Here is a 6,565-nt window from a genome sequence, read left to right on the forward strand (position 1 = left end):
CTGGCGTATTTCTGGTGTACACAAGGCCCTGAAACCAGCCTAGTCTCTTTTGAAAATGCTGTAGTGTGTTACATCAGAAAAAAATGTATGGCTTGTATGTGTGCAACCCTATGCTCTTTCCATTTGTACTTCAGCCTTATACTTTATCAATCTATGCTTTTCTTTCTAAACAGTGAAGTATGGAGTTTGCAATGAAATAAGTGAACTCTAGACAAACGATTTATTCTACCATTGGTCTTTCCTAGTTTTGCAGACCTTGAAACACTCTGTTGTCAGGATGTGCTCAGTCAGGAGGTCTTTTTCTGTCTAAAAGGTCCACTCAAATTAATTGGACTTTTGCATGTGATGGGAGTTTTTCCTGTATGAAAATGGCAACCACATTGACACATCTGAGTAATACTAATAAGAGTTATCTGAATGCATGAGTTACAACACATACACATCTAGCAAATCAGTTAATTAGTTCTGGAATATGCAAATCAAAATGTTTGCAGGTAGCAACCATGCAGTAGTCTCATTTCAGCCATTCTTGTTTCTCTTGTTTCTGATTACTAGAGTGTTTTTTTTGTTTGTTTGTTTTGTTTTGTTTTTGTTTGTTTGTTTGTTTTTGTTGTGGGCCTGTTTTTCAGCTTTGGAGAACAACTTTCTTGAAATGTATTGAGGTATAACAAAATTTGGACCTTTTCTCAGATAAAACTTTTACAAAAATGAAACATGAAAAAGACATGATTCTTGGTGTCTGTATTCTGTCTTCATATTATACTGCTAAAGAGACAATATCAATGCCTTTGAACACAACACACTAAGTATTTTCTTCTGTCCTCTTCATCTGTTGGGCTCCAGTTCTCTTCACTGGTGTTCAGTCTTTCCTGGATATCAGATACATTAATGATTGAACTATTGAACTGGAGGGAACTGATTGTCTGCCTTGGTTTTCTGCACTTGAGGGCTCAGCAGTCCTCCATCGGTGCGTTAAAATTCTTAAAATCTTTTGAGCAAAACACTTGAGGAATCAAAAGTTTTATTTCTCTCCAGGTCACCCATTCATCTGTTACTATCCTTGTTCTGTTCTTGTGCCTATTTATTTATTTATCTACTTGCTCTCCTGCGTTCTATTCTTCTTGCTGACTTCGGCCCACAGCTAAGAACTTAAATGAGAGAGACCTTTACCTTTCTATTCTCTGCCTTCATGTCTGTTGATCTTCCTCCTCCTGCCCCCTTCACCTTTTATGCTAATCCTCTGGTTTTCACATCCCAGCCTAATTTGGCTGCCTCAAACCTCCTTTTCTGAACATTTTTTTCCAGCTCATTTTTTCAGCTCTGTTTTACTCTCTGGATCTCTTTTTCTCCTTGTTGCTGGAGCTGCATTTCTCTGTAACTGCCCTTACTGATCTCACCAACCTTCCCCATGAGCATCTTTTCAGCACCCCTCTGCTCCCCAGCTTTTCCTGTGTCTAGTTCTCCATGACGGCTGCCTGTGTTCCCACAGGTTCTGTCACCAGGACACAGACAAGACAGTGATGACAGTTACACAGAGTCAAGCGTTGAGTGAATAGATTTCATAAGCATCATACAATACAGAACATCCAAATGCCTTTCATGAGCTTTCCATAGATTTGTCCAGCTCTTATTGGATTTTAATTTTCAACATTTAAAACTTATTTAAAGAAGCTGTAGTTTCTTCACATGATCTAACATCTTTTCTAACCATTAAGATTTTCCCCTCTGACAGATACATTTGAAACCTGATCTTATAAGTTGCTGAATTAATAAGATCAAGTATAAAACATAAATTAATATTTATAAGTAGCAGACCAAGGATCTTGAATGTGTTTTGTTTCATTGTTTGATTTCTGAGTACAGGAGGGCTTGATGATCTAGGATCAAAGAAGTGGATAAATCTTGCCTGGGGCTCATGTTATTCATTAGATCATTCAGTTCTGACAAAACATGCAAGAGAAACAGGTCCTGATTCATGTGAAAGTGTCTGCTGTTAAATTAAAAAGCCTCTCAGTAGCCGATCACTGTTAAAAACCTTTGCAAGAGGAGTACATATGTAACCTTAGCTATCATTCAAGCCCATCAGATGACAATGTACAGCTACATCTCCTGGTGTTTCATCCAGGGTTGTGGTATGGAAATTGCCTGTAAATATTTTTTCTGTATCAATGCTACTCAGCTTTCTTAGAATGCTGTTAAACTGGGCACTCTTCCCTGACATTTTCCTCACACTCTCTTCTTTCCTAGAATATACTTTTGTGAGAATTAAAGTTAGGGAACAACTGCATTTCTGGTTTACATTATTGTGAAAAAATTGTTATTAAATAAAAAATATACTTACTTACCTCTGGAGTTGCACTCTCCCTGCAAATAAATCCTCTTTGTGACACAAACAAATGAGGAATATTACCACTGCAGCCCTGGCTTCTCCAGTGTCACAGGGCAGTAATGAAATGCATCCCTCGGTACTTTTTATTTGAAGTGGGGGTAACATAAATCCTTCATCATATCAAGGCTATTTTGAACAGAACCAGTACTGAGATAAGATCATTTAATGAACTTTGCAGCCCCCTGCCTGAGATGACCATGAAACACAGGCCCCCCTTGAGAGCGTGCATCCCTCCCACACTGGCAGATACCTCAGAGAGCATGACTTGGCAAGTGCTGAGAATTATTCTTTAAAATGCTTGCTAGTATTATCCATTTTAATATTCATCCTGTGAAGCTTGAAAAATTCCACACTACTATCTTAGCTGTAATGAAGGTTGAAGTGGTGTGACAAATCACACTTGGTTTTGCATTACAGGGTGACTTACAGAAGTATGCAGTACTTTGGAGCCGTTAATCTAAGGATGTGTGCTTGATTATGACCTATCGCACAATCTGTTCTCTTCAAGGCAATAGTCATAGGAATTGTCTGTTTGGTTAAAATTAGCTGACAGAATGCTTTAAACCAGCACTACTTTTACCATTTGGAGTTGTTAAAACTCTACTAAAGATGAGAACTTGTATCATTTAATTTCATTTTCTGAGGAAAATATTTTGTAGATTTGGTTGATGACAGATGTATGAGCTGATCTCAGTTTTCATTAAATCCATCTATATTGCTAAATTACCATATGTGACTGCTGGCTTGAGTAGTATTTATGACATTGCTGATTATTTTAACCTTCTTTTGTTGTCATTTTTCAGACCACAAGTAGCAAAAGCAGCAGCCATTAGATGGATGATTTCTGTAGTTCATATTTCTTTTCTTTTCTTTTCTTTTTTTTTTTTTTTCTCCTCTTCTTTTCCTTTTATTTATTTATTTATTTATGTATTTTCCGGACAGCTTTACTGCAGAATACCATGAGCAAAGCCTGACAGATGCAGCCTTCCTTAGTAAAGGAAAATTCCAATTCATTTCAAGTACTGGTCAGTTTATTTAACTTGTTAAAGGCTAAAGTATAGATTTTCTTCAACATGTTGTCTCACTGCCTATCGTATGAATCCACAGAAATAAGCTCACTTGCCTGAACATATGATAGCAGAAAAGGTCTATGCTCTTAGAGATTTTAATTCCAGATATATGCATTGCATTGAAGACAAACATGACTCTCTGCAAATCTAGAAAACTAGATCAGAATCTGGCTGGTTTTGGAAATCCCAAGCAAATAAAGTGTACTTGGTCAATATTAAAATAATCACTATTATAAGGACAGATGGGTACCTAGCCTGAATATAACAATGATGCTAACCACCATGGTGCTGCAGAGCAGCATAATTTCTTCCCTGCAGTTTGACTCAGAGCTTCAGTAACTAATTTGCAAAAATTAGAATTTTATTTTGAATGTCAAATGTAGAAAGTAAGTTTCCTAAACCTTTGCAAGCATCTTCCTTCAGGAGGTTACTTCAGTGTCCAGGCTTCATCAGACCAGAACATATATTTCTGGTCTGATACGTTCTAGGTGTATTGATATTTCTGCATTTGTGCAGATTAGAAGTTCTGTGTAAAGCACAGCCAAGGTGTGGTAGACATTGCATACGCTCAGGTTATTTACAGCATATTAGATACACATTGTATACACGTTGACTGTATTTACAATGAACAATAGATCTGTGTATTCACATGTATTATGCAAGCTAAATGGGCACCCAGCATCCTGAAATCTTGGACAGAATTCGTACTCTGCTGGGCTACCCAGATCAGAATAAATAATCAGGTGGAAGGTGACTGAAAAGACATACTTCACCCTCAAAAGTATTGCAGCTGTCATGTAGGCTTTTATGCAGTGAAAATTATTTACGAAATTTTCAGTTGCACCTCAGTCTTTGTTTACTTCATAAACAAGTCTCCTCAAACCTGTTTAACATAACCTGCTTATATGACAGAGCTCATCTATAGTTTGCAAAAGTACTTGTAAACAACTGTTTAATGTCATTAGCAGATACCTTAGAAAAATCTGTAAAATAACTGACAAAGTGCAAACCTCTGAAGCACCTGGGGTGTTACTTGTCTGTAGCAATCAAATTCTGCCTCTGTGTTCTTACTGTGCTGTTGTCTTGTGTAGGAGAGGTAGAAATAAAAGTAGCAAGAAGCTCTTACTCTCACAGAATTATATCTGGTACATTTTGGCCATAATTTGTCAGCCTGGCTTCTTCATTGTCTTTTTTTTTCTTTTTTCTTTTTTTTTTCTTTTTAAAAAACAAAACAAACAAACAAAAAAAACCACACATGCTAAAGAGGAGGAGGCAAAAGGAGAAGGCATTTCACAAAGTCTACAAGAACTTTCTATTTAAGTGAACTTCTCATACTCTTTTCTCTTTGATGTTAGAGAAAATAAATTCCAGAGAGATAAGATTTTAAAGCACACACTGTACCATGTTGTTGAGGCATTCTTTTTCTTTATTCGTTGTGCATACAGTATTCACATCCTTCTCATTCTAGTTTGATTCAATGACAGTCAGAAACATGAGAGGAGGAGTTTCTGTCACTAATGGATCTTGTCCTTCCTGGTCTAGGAGCAGCACAGGCCGGAGCAGTTTTAATAGCCCTCTCCAAGCTTCACAAATTCCTGAATAGAGCAGATAACTCAGAGGGTAGGTAAAAGTATAATAAATTTAGGCATCTATTTTCCCATGGTCATTAGCTGTTTTAGATATTTCTGTAAATATATGCAGTGTGAGTTTTTTAAAGTCCATCTTTCAAAACCATTAGATTGGGTCGTTCAGTGGGTCTAGTGAGTGAGGCACAACAGGCAGGAGGTTTCTCTAGGGACTGTCCTACAGCTGATGCCACACGCCTGTGTGGAGGTCTGGTGTTTCCTTGGTTCCCAGTCACACATGCATTGATTTGAACCCTGTTATCCTGCAATGACAACTCAGAAAGTGCATCTGGAGAAAACAAATCTGCTTAGAAGTTTCTAGCCCTGCCTACTGGATATGACACTGAATGTTTGTCTAAAGTTTATGGGAAAAAATATCATGACCGGACAACTGAAAAAGTCAATTAATTTCACTATGGTTTCAAAATCATTTTTCCTCTCCTGGGAAAAGCCTTGGATTGGACAGTGAGAAATCAGCAGGGACTAGTTTAGATAATAGAAAAAAAAAAAAAAAAGAAAAAAAGTAGACATAGGAATACACAGGAATACTTTTCATCCACATTGGATTTTTCCTCTGAGTGCATTCTGGATGGTGCATATATCATAACATCCATGTCTATGACACACAATTGTTTTCTTTATAGTACCTCTTATAGGATGATCTCAAGGTCAGTAAAGCAGCAGATTGAAGAGCTGACATATTTTATTAGCTGAATGAAACTTCTTCTGGACACCAATTACATGATATCTGTAACATTTATAGAGGTTGCTTGCTGTTTATTTGCAATTGTAGTATTGCCTTTGTGACATGGACATGAAAAATTAGATAAAGAATCACAGAATCATTTAGATTACAAAAGACCTTCAGACCTTCAGTGCTCTGCTTCAGTACGATAACATGTAAGATCCACTAATACCTTTCCGTAATTCTCCCGTTAGTTGCCTGCTTGCAGCTTTTATTCTGTGATTCTACTTTTCCCAGGAATGTAAAGTTTTCAAGCAGTTTAAATTACATTAGGCTGAAATTTAACCACTAAAGCTGCTATATACACAGTTGCTTTCCCATGGAAGTGTATGTAATTAGCTTGGTTCCTTGCACTACAGGGGGATTCTGCTACAAAGGAGAAAAAAGGCTGCTGGTGTCACCTACTCTCTGCCAGCATTTCCATGTGTTTGAAACTACCTTAAAGTCCACATCAAATGACCTTCTACAGGGACCTGTCCAGAAAGGCTTCTATGATGATGATTTGAATTTGCCTGCAAATCTGGCCTGGATGTTTTTTGCATCTTACTATGGCACCAGCATTAGGAACTCAATTGCTCCAGACACCCTCAGGCATCAATTTAATGAGTGCAGGAAAAAGGTTTTTGATCTTCTGTTAAAATCAGACAATGCAGTGTGCTTCAGTGCACATGCTGTTTGAACTGAGGCTGGGGCTGTTCTACGCCCATACAGTCCATGGAAAATGAACAGGATCTCA

The 6,565-nt window shown here is 37.5% G+C and overlaps 1 protein-coding gene across 1 annotated transcript in view; it reads right to left on the reverse strand.

Annotated features, from left to right (window-relative positions):
• FAM240A (family with sequence similarity 240 member A) overlaps window positions 1-2,554 on the reverse strand; it is an 8,808-nt gene extending 6,254 nt beyond the window's left edge. Inside the window, exon 1 of the mRNA XM_013100072.5 lies at window positions 2,346-2,554. The gene's annotated coding sequence lies outside the window, so the exon portion shown is untranslated. The remainder of the gene's footprint in view (window positions 1-2,345) is intronic.
• Window positions 2,555-6,565: the final 4,011 nt, after the last annotated feature.

This window comes from Anas platyrhynchos, chromosome Z (genome assembly GCF_047663525.1).
Source record: "Anas platyrhynchos isolate ZD024472 breed Pekin duck chromosome Z, IASCAAS_PekinDuck_T2T, whole genome shotgun sequence".
NCBI lineage: Eukaryota > Metazoa > Chordata > Aves > Anseriformes > Anatidae > Anas > Anas platyrhynchos.